This window comes from Rhea pennata, chromosome 16, assembly GCF_028389875.1.
Source record: "Rhea pennata isolate bPtePen1 chromosome 16, bPtePen1.pri, whole genome shotgun sequence".
In the NCBI taxonomy this organism is placed as follows: Eukaryota; Metazoa; Chordata; class Aves; order Rheiformes; family Rheidae; genus Rhea; species Rhea pennata.
The window spans coordinates 9,244,883-9,258,500 of record NC_084678.1 but is presented as its reverse complement, the minus strand read 5'-3'; positions in this window follow the sequence as shown (position 1 = coordinate 9,258,500).

The window sequence follows — 13,618 nt, the reverse complement described above, 5'->3', positions numbered from 1 at the left end:
ACCAGCTGAAGGAAGTTCTGCCTTGCTTGTGCCCGGCCTTCTTCACTTCTATAATAATCCTTTACTGCATGCCCTGTTCGTGCATATTATTTTTACTGATAATTATTGTTTTGTTGAGGACAGTAGGTATGTGGCTTACATTCTTCCTGACATATAACTTAAAGGTTCTTCCTCCTTCCTTTTAAAAAAATAAAAAGAAAAAAAAAAATCCCAAAGCCCTTTTGTCAATGGGAATTAACAAATCCTTGTGGCAACTCTAAGATAAACAGAATGTTTTGTTAGCTGCATTACAGTTACCGGTACCAGCCCCAAATGAGTCCAAGTATCTGCTGTACTGATTAAAAGCATCTGCTGTGACATGTCTACAAACAAAGAGTAATGAGAAAAGAGCACAACTGTACAAACAGCTGCATTTCCCGCTCACGGATGTAGCCCAGAGCTGCAGGGTTACTCCCAGGACTTGTTGCCTCATGTGCAGCCTTCTCTTGAGTTGCCCCCAAAGCCCGTCAGCCCTTGCCCTTGCCAGAGCCCTTCCAAGAAGGAAGCCTGTCTCGTCTGTCTGTTGGTAATGTGATGGCATGGCAAAGGTAGCTGGGAACACGCAGGGGCAGCTGGGGTGGGTACTCCTCTGTGTGATTTAATGGCAGTGGACTCCCAGATTTCCCACCAGCTGGGTCTTCCCAGAACTGGCCTTGAGGGCTCTCTGGAGGTGAGCCATAGATTCAGGCCCGATCCCCAGCCTGCTTCTGCTCAGGAAGGGCGAGAGCTTTGTTCGGTGCCGTTTAACAGATCAGTCAGAAACCAAGCATCGAGAGCTCCAGTTTTGGTGCACTGCAGTACTCTGCCCATTGTGCCATAGTGCCTCTGCTGGAGAAGGAAGGGTTCACAGCTGAAATGATGTAGGTATCCAGCAAAGTGTATAGCCCTATGTCCGTTCTTGACCTAGCTAGAGGAATATTGCTCCTGCAGCCTGGAGCAGGGATAAGGGGACAAGTACAGAGATAAGACAGGTAAAGTAAAAAAGCAGCCATAATGAACATTTAACACTTGCCAAAACAGTAACTATCTCATAGGAGAGAGGGGATATGTAACAAGAGAAACACATAGGATGAATGGAAGAAAACCTATATAGAAAAGCACTCTACAGCTGACCATGCATGAGGTACATTTGGTGAAGAAAGAGAAAGCCAAGGGAAAGGGAATTATTTCCTTCTTTAGCAAGGCCATTGTCCATGGATCCTTCTCCTTCCAAGAAGATTTCAGCTCTGGTTGCCTCATGTACACCTCCACAATGACTCTTCTAGCAGATCCAGCCACTTTTTTTCTGTCACAGCCAGTTTGCTGAGCACTGCCATGGTGCAAAAATTGGAAAGCCAGAGGGTTAGGCCTTTGCCTTTTACTGTCTCCAATTAATTTCAGGAACATTGCCAGAAAAATGCTTGCATGGTCTCTAGGTTTGGACTGCTATGTGTAATATTCCTTCCTCTGTCTCAGGGAAGGGTGCTGGTTCAAAGTGATCAGAGCTGTTCTAGACCTAGAAATCTGCAGTGCCAGTGTAGAATGTTAACAGAAAGCTGTTTGTTTAGTTTAAAATATCCTTATAAACTAAACAGCTTAAATCCAGGTTGTATACAATGGACTGCATGCTATAAAATTTTATTCTTTGTTTATCTGAGAAGAATATGCCCGTGGCAAAGCAAAGCCCAGTTTGCTGCTGTAACTATGCACTGTTCTTAGCACTCACTTCTTAGCCGTATTTAGCTGTTGCAAAGTAAAAATGGAGATTGCATAAGAACAGAAGCCCCATGAAACTGGATGAAAAAGATAGTTGTACTTGTAATGCAGGGGATAGCGCTCTTCCCTCTGAATCACTAGGTAGTGAACATACCGTCTCTAAAACCTTGTATTAAATCCCATCGTTTGTGCTTGAGAAAGGTAAAATGTGTAGCTGAAACATAACTTAGAATAGAATTACTCTGTTTTAACTGGGTGACATAAAGAATTAGAGAAACTATTACTTTCTTTGGTTATCTCTTCCATTTTCACTATCATAAAATTCTGCCTGATTTCTAACTGGAATATTTCTGGCTGCAGTTCCCAGGCACTGACTGTGGTTACATATTGCAGTCACTCAGGTTGTTCATAAGAAGAAAATATTAGCTCTGGTGTATTGGCTAAATTCAAGTTTAGATGATCATATTCTACTTTGCTACAGTTTCTAATGGTTCTTTATTAGCTGGTCGTACTCTGCCTTTCTTGCTGTGCTGTGCAGTCCTGGGTTATTTCTGCACTGCTAGCTACAGCCTAGCTGCTGGCATGGACTTAGGTTTGAGTGCTTTAGGGGAAATATCTGAGCAGACTTAGTTTGACCATGGGCTGCAACCCATATTCATGTTATTTGTATGGATCTGAACCATATGCACTGAAACCAAATTTACCAGCATTCACCTGCAGCAGCACTCATCAGGCACAGCTCAAGCCCAAGCTAGATCCAGGCTAGCAGGCAGTGGTAGGGCCAGAAAGGCTTTGCTGCCCCGAAATGTGCTCCTGAGCCCTCTCTCAACCTTTGGGCTTTGCTGGCTGCACAGGCAGTGCAATGTTGCAGTGTCCCGAGAGGCAGATGGACCAGTGGATCGGCACAAACAGCCCCTGTTCACTCAGAAACTTGGTCTCTGGCGGAAAATGCTCTACCTGTTTCATGACTTGGCCTGACCAGGACTGCTGTCTCTGGTTGTGGTAGACAGGGCTATTGCCCTTTTTTGCAGAGAGTGCCAGGACTGGCACCTTCTTTGTGGGTTTTCTTGGCAGATGGTTTGTACATGCACAGTGAAGCCTGTGGTGCTGACCACACACACCATGTGCAACTGTACAACACCTCTGCAACAAATCTGACACTTCCATAAGGTGTTGGTCTTACAGCGCCTTCGCTGTGTGATGGACAGAAAAAATACTATACCTTTTCTTTACCCTTTTTTTTCTGTATGGCAGCCCCGCTGGGACTGCTGTGCAGTGCCATCAACCAGACTGTCGTGTGCCTGGAAATCCCAGACTGCTGTAAATAACTCTCCTGTTCTCCCCAGGCAAAACTTCTACGCAGAAAAAGAGCATATATCTGGGGAAATGCAAGCACAGAGTAAACTCACCTAGAGACATGGCTGCAGTTCAGAAATAAGTCATTTCCAGGGTGTTTTAGGATCCCTCGCCCTCAAACACACTGAATCAATACCTATTTCACTCCTTTTAGGCAGGGTCCTGCTTGTGTCAACATCTGGTGCTTCAAAACCTGTAGTAATTACAAAAATGAACCGCACTGCAGAGTTATACATGTGATGGAGTAGAGAAGTATTTTGACCAGATTGTTGTGACTGATGCTATGTATATCTCCAAGGCCGCTCAAGAGACTCTCTGCCCTTGAATTCTGTGAAGAACGAAGGAAAAGGGTTTTTGTGCATGTAAACTATGTGCTGCACCTCTTGGCTGGCAGGAAAACCATCAGTAACTGCTCTGGTGAGCCAGTTCGAGAATCAGCGCTGATGAGAGAGAGCCTGACCAGCGGCGTGCGTGCTGCCAAGTGCAGGTGTGAGCCTACTCTCAGTGATGGATCAGCTGTTTGACACTGGCCCTATACTGTCGAAATAGCTAATTTACTTTCTTTCACTCTGCAGTCAAGCCACTGTGTTGGGAAGGCAGTCCTGGGTCCCTTCCCAGCCTTTGCCATGAACTTTGGCTCAGCCGCACACGGTGTCAGCCACAGAGCCTTAAATGCTGCCAGGCACGGTTGGGTGTTTATAGTTTGCAACCGCATATTCAGTCCTGCTGTTTTCTCTGTTACAAATAATTCTACATTCAAACCAACTGGCCCTGAGTTTTGCTTTCTGCTCCATGCTGGGGAATTTCTGGTTGTTAATTTTTCAGAGGCATCCAGCAAAGCTGACTAATGCAGTGAAGCAGTCGCAGACTGAGCTTGGAGGAAGTTACACATTTGGTGTTCTAGAAAATATATGCAAATAGCTTTTCCAAGACATTCTCATCACCATCCACGTTGAAAGCAATTAAACCTCCCCCAGAGTGACACTTTCATGCAAAAAAGCATTATACAGCACATTGCCAAACTCAAGCACAGCCAAATAAATCATCAGAGGCAGCAACTCTGGGCTCTGAACTGTTGTTCTCCAGATGAGGTATAAATCATTTGCAGCAGCAATGGCAGCAGCTGTTTTTAGAGCTGATAAAGGTCTCTTCAGCTTGACTTCACCTTCTCTGCTCTCAGTCAGGCTTGCTCCTGCAAAGGCTTCAGAATTGGTATTTATAGAATGACAGCAGGGATCCCACTGCAAACAGGAGCAAAATCAAGCATGAAAGGAAATCATTAGGATTTTCTCAGAATAAAATAAATATAGTAATGGTGCAAATGCTCCTTTTGGGAAAAATAAAACACATGAAACAAATGGCGTTGGTGCCAAAAGCAGATAGTAATTAAACCTAGAAGGGCGAGACCCCAGAAGGCCAGTGCTGATGACTCTAGCAGAGCACTTTCCCCGGGCAAACTGCGTCCGAAACCTTGATTCAGCGCATGCCGAAGCCCTGCTGAAGTCAAGGGGTTTGAAGCATGTGTTTAAGTGCTCTGCCGAACTGCAGAGTCCTGAGGGAGAAGAGGGAGCGCCGCCATCGTAAGAGAGTGTGAGCGGCTGGCTTTCCCCCGGCGCTCTCTCCAGCTGCCCCCAGCTCACATAAGCGCCGCATCAGTGCTCAATGTGTGCAGAGAAAATCAAGAGTATGGCCCTGCCCCTACCACGGCTGTGGCCGCGCTGTGGTCGGCAGCTCCTGTGGAGCCAGGGCTGGGCACTCAGTCTTGCTGGCCAGTGCTGCCATGGCTTGGGAGGCTGCGTTGGCCCATCGTGCTCAAGACCTGAGCTGTGCTCAGCCCAGCTTGGGGACATCTACCGCTGCTTCGAATGTCCCCATTTCCCCCTTCCTCAGGTGGCCCGGCGAGGGCCAGGACTGCCTGGCAGTGATGGCAGAGTGCACTCAAAGGCTTGGGCCCCGACCCACCACCTGCCGTGCTCTCAGAGCCCTTGTCTCAGCAGCGTGTTCTGGATAACCCTCTGCTGAGCCCAGCGAGGCCGTGGGCTGCATGCTTCCCCTGGCACTTTGCTCTTCCCTGAGCTCTTGGTACTGCTCGCTCTGTCCCCGTCCCCATCTCCATCCCCACTCGCAGTGCATTCGGGGAGCAGCCCCTGGCAGCCCCAGCCTTGCTCCTGCTTGTTCCTGGGAGCCCCCCACCAAAATACTTGAATGCATTAAGGGAATTAATTAGGATTTGTCTGTTTGGATGGAAGCGAAGGAAGGGTCCAGAGTCCAGGCACTTCTGTACGCCCACCCGTTCCATTTTGTTTGTCAGTAGTCAGTGCTTGCAAGGAAATAGGTAAAATCCCCTCGATTATAGCTATGGAAGGTAATGTTTAATTTGTGCCATGCAGTGGAAGAATTTATAGTCTATTTGAAACACCTTGTTTAATGTGGCTGTGGAAGTTTCTTATTTACCACTCAAATGACTTCTCCTTTTGGGAAGCCAGTGAAGCTGTTGGTGTTCATGAGTTAATTCTGCATTATGCAATTAAATGAGTTAATAGAAAGCAATCTCCTCTGAAATGTTCTTTTGTTCCTGGTTGTCCTTGTCCTCAGATTTCTGGAGGGCAGTCACATCTCCTCGATGTCAAATCCTGAAGTCAAGAGCATGTTTACTGCTGACTTCAACAGAGGCAGAATTTCATCCCATGTTTTTTCCTCCATGTGTGGGAACAGTCCAAACACTTCTTTTCCACCCATGTCACCTCCCTGGAGCTGAGCACGGGTTCATCTGCTGGAAGTGCCTTTTCATCTGGTGCTGCCAGACTTCCTTGTAATCCCTCCCAGACCAGGGACATGCCACTCCTCTGCTCCAAATCAGGCAAAGCTCACTCCATGAGTGAGTTTCCTGACATCCCAGGCATAACGTTATGGCGTGCTGCAAATGCCCTTTTTATGTTCTTATTCTCAAATAGTTTCAGGTTTTTGGCAGAACTTCAGCCTGGCTGTGTTCATAGGTTTTTGAGGGGTATTTTGTCAAGTGATGTTTTAAAATTTGGATGAATTACACTTAAACTAAATTACACAATACTTTCATCTGTGGCCTGCCGAAGTTTTCTTCCTTGGGAAATTTTGGAAAGTACAGTCTGATGTGTTCCCCAGCCAAAATATTTAAATCTCCAAGGCATTTTGTGCATCTTCGGGTAGGTCCACTTTGATGGGGACAGGTCATCAGCATTCAGAGACGGGCTGACTCAAATAGAGGTAGAGAAATCAATTTGACCTTTGAAAAATGCAATGACAGGCTTAATATTTTAGCCTATTATTCTGATGACAAGCACCTTACAAGTGAAAATGTATCTCTGCAAAAGCATTTCTATTGATACTGTCTCCTCCTGGGAGGGATGACACATCTGTTGACTCTGGTAGAATGAGATATCCTTATACTTAGGTCAGAGCTCTAATAGCCTCGAATAGGCAGTTCAGCAGGCAGCATAAGGAGCACCTCGCAGCCTTCAGCGGAGTTCCTCCATCTCAGCGAACAACTCTCTGCCTTTGGTTTTCTTTCTGTTACTGCCAACACATTAATGTTAGACAAAACAGCAACACACAGTTGTCTATACCGAGCCTAAAATCCCAGGGCCACTTAGGTGTGCTCTTATTACCAAATTAAGTGCACACCCTGTTGTGCCTTTTTGAAAACCTGTTGCATCGATAATTATGTTAATAATCTAGCACACAGCAAACGATATGTTGAATGAATACTTATTGCATGCACTGTCTCTGTGGATGCACACGTAGAATCCACTTACATTCCTGCTATGCATGCATCCTGCTCATTCTCAGCGTCAGTGGTTCCTCGTACTGGTTTTACTGGAGCGGAAGCAGGCCCTGTGTTGCAAACAGATGTTTAGTGAAAATAAAGGGAGCACATTTCTCTTTGCACAGGACTTGCAGAGCTAAAAAGTGGTCTGCCTCCAGGTCTCAGCCACTTTCTGATGGACACGGTTCCAGTTCCCACTTCACCTCGCAAACTGTCTGATGGCAGGAACCGCGCAGGAAACCCAAAGCAAACCCAGCCCTGCTGAGCGCCGGCGCCGCGGAGCAAGCCTGGCCTGCGGGCTGCCGCTTCCCCTCACCCGTGTAAATGGAGGCACTTTGCCTTTCTTCCCAGGAGCCGCTGTCATCTGAGCTGACGGTGCCAGAAATGACAGAGTGACAAAGCCTATAGACACCGGCGAGAGCCGCGGTGCCTTGCTGCAGTCCTTCTCCTGCAGGAGCTGGCAGAGCAAACACTGTCCGCCCAGCTCCCCCGCCGAAGCCCCGCGGCACTGCCTCTGCGCCGGGGTGGCCCGCGGCGGAGCAGTGAGGGTGCCGCCGAGCGCCCCGCACGCGGCGCTTGAGCCACGGGGAAACCGAGGCGCCTTTTATCCTCGCTGCTGGCCGCAGCGCGACTTTATTTCTCTCCCTTCGCTCCTCGCTCCTGCCCGGGAGAGCATGAGCCGGCGGTTTCTGCAGCCTCGTCCGCGGGCTGCCGCTCGCCGGCAGCCTCACGGGCTCCAAAGCATGCCTTGACCTCCGAAGCGAGCGGTCCAAAGCATGCCTTGACCTCCGAAGCGAGCAGGCGCCGGCGCTCAGCAGCTGCTCCCGGCCGCTTCCTCATTCCTGGCAGCGTCACCCTCTCCAGGCTCGGTCTCCACCACCTGGTGTTTTCCACTGAGCCCGGCAAGGCAACCAGGTGCATTAGGTGTTTGGGTGAGCAGTCACCTCGGGCCAGCAGCTGTGGGGGTGACCTGGGCCTCATCTCCCCCGTTCGGACCCCTGTACGCGAGGCAGGCAGTGAAAGCGCTCGCAGGCTCGCGGGCTGGTACCACTGCTGCTGTGAGCGGAGGATGAAGGGACGCGTAAGGACCCATTGACCAAAAGCACATGGCAGACACGGCACTGGCGAGGTGGCCTGGCGGTTTTGCATGCCCCAGGGGCAGGATTTGGGTTGGGGCCAGGAGCCCTCCGGCTTCTGCGCTGCTTGCTCCCAAGGGCATCGAAGCAACGGGAAAGGTTACGGCTGTCTTTCTGCAGCTTAGCTTGAGACTTGTGGAGTTTACATTCTGCTGGGGATGCCCCCACAGATATTACGATATTATGGTGGTAACACTTTGCTGCGTGCAATGCTGCGGACCCCGTGGACCTCAGTGCCTGGAGAGCGCTGACGCTGCTTGCGGCACACATCCAGGCGAGCGCTTCCATACGAGTCTTGTCGTGCTCACTCTTCACATCCCTCTTCGCCCCTGCCCTAGCCACACTAGCATAACTTCACCTGCGTAAGTATGTGTTGCTTCAGGAAGGCAAGATCAGTTCTAGCAAACAAAGCGGCCGTGCCTAAAAGGCCAATTTCATCACTGTGTCCAAGTGGGCTTTTATCAGCCCACAGCTGCTGCTCGGGGCTCACACATCTTCGCCACGCTGCCTGGCGTCCCTGTGCTGGTGCAGGAGTAGACACCAAAGCAGAAGCTCTGCTGTAGGCTGGAATGATCAGAACAGAGCTCTCCCTGCAGTGGTGCAGGATGCCTTTTAAGCCTAAACCTAATCTAAGGGTGTAGCTATATCTTCTTGCAAGTAGATGCACTGGCAGGACTCGTCTCTCCATTCCTGCTCATCGCCCTGCAGCCACAAGCGTTACCTTTCCCTTCAATCTGCCATCGAAGCCACTCATGTGAGCGCTCCTTAAAGCGTCGCCCGCACTATGAAACGGGGTAGGCTAAACTATGCAAAGAGTAAGTCTTTGCTCATCTGCCCCAGGTTGGATAGATGGAAATAGTTGGTGCCGGGACTCCCTGGCATAAGCCACATCCTGCAATGGCTGCTTGAAATTGTTCCCATCCTGCCAGCGCTTCCTGTTCCTGTGCACGCCTCGCTTTCCCTTCCAGCCCTTCGTTCTGCTGATTCCCTGGCCCATGGCTTCATTCCAAGCTGACCCTCTGGCATGAGCCAAAATTTTAAAAGCCCTCTTCCTATTTCGTTTTATTTATTTTTTTGGAAGGGAGAGAGAAGGGATGAAGAAAGCCTTCGACACGTCACGAAAGGAACTGCAGCACAGAACGCAGAACCAACTAAAGCTGCGGCTGGCATTTCTAACCGTTTATTTGGGATTTAGCAGAGCAGGCTTGCTTAATCGGACAAGCAAGTGCAATGAGAGGAGGGCGATGGGGGAGGCAAAAAGTGAAGGGGTTGGCTGGAGCTGAGCTGAATCCTGGAAATTAGAGAGCGGGGGGGGGGGAGGGGGGTGTGAGTCAGAGCCCAGGGCGGCAGGGCACCATGCCCCAAGGTAGCGGCAGAGCTTTGCTAACGCCGCGTTGTGCCCGTCCCTATTGCAGCAGCCTGGCCCTGGGCCCAGCAGCCGAGTTTCTGGGTGGCTCCTGCAGCAAAGTCATTGCTAATTAAATATGTTCAAAAGGTTAGATCATTGGTTGTGACAATGTCTTACCTTTGACCATGCCTGCGCCAAAAAAATAATAAAAAAAAACAACAAGGAGAGCTTTTTTGATTTCCTAGTGTAACGCATCCTTTTAGGAGTTGGATAAAAGCAATTTTCCAAACCCTACATCTAGCCACTGCTTGGCCAGTGCAGTTCTGCTGGAATACTGCAGGCTTCCAAAAATTAACAGGACTCAGGAATTAATTTATTTAAATGAAGGTTGTGGTGGAGTGGCAATCCTGGAAAACAAGAATAAGTTTCTCAGAATGAATGAACTCAGTCCATGCAGCCTCGGCAGGGAAATCCCTGCTCACCTCCTGTCTGCTGAAGCTTGTCCATCCTCACAATCCTGCTGGCCCTTGTTTACATCAGAAAAATTAAGGTCTTTCTTACCTTTTAAAGAGAGATTTCCACTTTTCTGCTAATCTCTGCTCATTTGTACATTATCTTCCTTTTTATCTCCTCCCTCCTCCATGTATATCTAACCTGAATCTATTTCTCTCACATTTTTCTAGCACGTGGAACGGTTACCAGCCTTCACTGCATCTAGACTCAAAGGGAGGCTAATTCTTTACAGGATTACTATGATAGGCAGATTTACCTAGCGAATCCTTTATTGCAGCATCTGGCCCCAAACTGCCCTGGAAGCTGCTCCGGGCAGCTGGTTCATTGACGGGTAGCCAGACAGTTGATGGATTGCTATGAAGTGGGGAGTCTGCATTAAGTAATATCTTGTTTGCTGCCTGGGAGAGGCCAACAAACCAGGTGCAGAGGCAGCGGCAGGCACGTCCAGTCGGAAGGCAGGCAGCGCCTGGTCCTATCTCCTAACTGGCTCATCTCCTGGTCCCATCTCCTACCTTGCCCTGGGGCAGGCGGGAAAGTGCGGCCTCCTCCTTGATCCCCGGCAATGCCAGCCTGGGGCTCTTCTCTCCTGCTTTTTTTTTTTTTTTTTTTTTTTTTTCATTTTCAGACATCTCCATGTCTCCTTTCAACTCTTCCTACGTGCAATGGAGGAGCTGCCCACAAATATGAGTAAAACAACTTAATTGCTCTTCTTTAACTCTCTGGGCTGCTGATTGCTGCTAGTGCTGATTACCAGGTTCGCCATGATGACTTCACCCCCTCTTCACTGCCACTCTTCTGCATCCATTATCTCTGCTCAGGCTGCAGACGTTTGGGGGCGTGGATTATCCTGGGGGTTATCCCATGGATTATCTCGGGGTTACTGCAGGGGTTATCTCTCTGCACAGAGCGGACACGGCCCCCTGCTGCATGGCCGGGAGGTTCACCCCATGCTCGCCGTTGATGAGTGTCCAGCACCCTCACTGGTGTCCCAGATTCATTGCTGGGTGTCCCAGGCCACTGCTTGCTGTCGCATGCCGTTGCTGAGTGCTCCAGCCAATTTGGTCTTTTGGTGCCATTACTGGTGTCCAAGGGCCAATGCAGGTGTCCCAGAACCATTGCTTTATGTCCCAAAGCCATCTTTGGGTATCTCAGGGCCATCATGGGTGTCCCAAGGCCAGGCGTCTCATGGCCATCAGCGGTGTCTCAGGGCTATTGCCAGGTGTACCGTGCCTTCACCAGGCCTTCCAGGGCCACTATCGGGAGATCCGTCACTGAGTGTCCCTGGGCCAATGCCAGGCATCTTAGGGACCTCAGTGAGTGTCCCAGGGTCACTGCCAGGAGATCCAGGGCCACCGCTCGTCATCCCGGGGCCATTGCTGGGCGTCCCGGGGCCACCTCCAGGTGTCCGGGGCCGCGGCCGGGCGCCCAGCACCGGGGCCCGGCGGGCGCCGCGAGGCCGGCGGCGGCGGCGACCCTCCGCCGAGGCTCCCTGGCGGCGGCGGCGGCCCTCCGCAGCCGGTGCCCGGGCGCGTCCCGCCCCCGCCCGCCCCGCGCCGCCCCGCCCCGCCCCGGCTCATTCATGCGGCGGCGCTGGGCGCGGGCGGCGGCTCGGAGCGGCGCCGGCGCGGCGCGTCCCGCCGGGCCTGGGCGCATGTGAGCGGCGGCGGCGGCGGCGCATCGGCCATGCGGTGGCCCCGCGGCCCCCGCGGCGCCTGGCGGCTGCTGCCCCGGCGCTCGCTGCTGGCCGCGCTCTTCCTCTTCTCGCTCTCCTCCTCCTTCCTCTACTTCGTCTATGTGGCGCCGGGCATCGGTAAGCGGCGCGGCGCGGCGGGGGCTGCGCGCTCGCGCTGGAAACGCTGAGTAATGCGGCGCCGCCGGGCCCGGCGCCCCGCGCAGCGCCCGCGCAGCCCCCGCGCAGCGCCCCGCAGCGCCCCGGCCGCGCTCGGCCCCCGCGCGCGGCGCCCGGGCCCGGCGCGGCCCTGCGCGGTGCTCGCCGGGCGCCCGGGCCGCGCCCGCGGGGCGGCGGCGGCGCTGCGCGCCCCTTCCGCGGTTCGCGCGCGGGCGGCCGCGGAGGCGCCGTGCGCGGCTGCGGCTGCGGCTCCCCCCGGCGCCGCCGGGCTCGGGGCCGCCGCTCGCGAGCGCTGCGAGCGGAGAGTTTGCCCGGGAGAAGTGCGGCGCCGTCCGCGCCCTCCCTGGAGCGCGTCCCGCTCCCCCTGCGCGGCCGAGGGGGGCAGCTGCGCGTCTGCAGCGCGGCGAGCGCCGCGGTCCGGGTGCGGGGGTGTGCGCTGCGCGGCCCGGGTGCCGGCCGTAGCTGCCCCCGGAGCGCTGGCGCTGGGTGCCGAGGCCCGTGTAACTGCCCGCGCCGCGGGCGCGAGGCGTGGGGGAGCCTCATGCGTGGGACACAGCCGTGGTGTTGATACAGCGTATCTGGTGTCTGCCCGGAGCCCCGGCTCCCAGTCGCTTGGCCTTCGATGTCACTTTGTAACATTTTTTTAAAAACATTTCCTTAAAAGAAACCTTACTAATGGGAGTTTCTCCTTGAAATGTCATTGGTATTTGTTCACCATACCTAGCTGGGAGATCCCACTGGGGCTCATGCATGCTCCTCGAAGTGACTTCTGCACGGTTTTATGTAGAGATTATGTCCTGTTGCTGCCCCCGAGCATGGGAAACCCTTCAAACCTTTGTGGGGTTAAACTGAGGGTGGGCTAGGGGGTGATGGACCCCAGGTGCAGACGAGTGCTCTGGGCAGAAACGGTGGCAGAGCTGTGCCTTCTCCAGCCTCCTGCCAGAGCCCCTGGTCCCCCTGGACCCTGTGTCCTGGCCTCAGTGGTCACTGAGCGTCCCATGGTGCGCCTGTGGGGCTGCCCAAGCATGCAGTTCACTGCCATTCTGCATCTGTTCGAGGACAGCTTCACACCAGTGCTAGTGGGCAGCGTGACCACCGCGTGGCCCCTTTGCAAGTGCAGCGTGACTCTTCCTGCGAGCTCGCTGCGGAGGCTGCGCTGCGATGGCACTGATGGCTGTTTGGTCAGATGCATCCTGTAGCCCTTTGTATGGCAGGAGACAGGATGTCTTCCGCAAAAGTTGCAAAGTGGAGGCAAGCAGCTTTGGAAACACACGGATGGCTTCCTCGCTCAGGAAATGGAGCCACCGACCTCCGCATTGTGAGCGACGATGTGAAAAGTTGTGTTTAGCTGTACAGCAGGTATTTGTGGACGTCATCATTTGGATTGGGGCAAGGAATTTCTTTGCTGCTTATCAGCTGCGTGGCTGGTGGGAGGACACGAGGCAGGCTGTGGAGCTTGTAGCCTGCTGCAGTTTTTGCACAGGCTTTTCCCAGGCCTACAGGGGAGTAGCAGTACAATTCCAGAAGGGGAATCGTATCTTGTGAGGATGCTCTTGTTCCTTTGCTGCAAACTAATCCACTTTGTGCTGCTTCTGAAGGCTTCTATTGTGGATCTTAGAGCTATTGAAGATACACACAGAAACTCTAGAACTTTATACTTCACAGTATGTGTTTAATTTTATATTTTATATATATAATATATATATATATATATATATATATATATATATATATATAAAGCTTTCTGCAGGGATGCTTTTTTTCTTTGTAGACTGCAGGTAGCGTGTTCCCCTTCCACCCTGTGCTCTGGCCATCCTGCCAGGTGGGAGGAAGAGGGAGCAAGGCAGAGGTGTTCCCTGCTCTTATCGGCTTGTGGATGT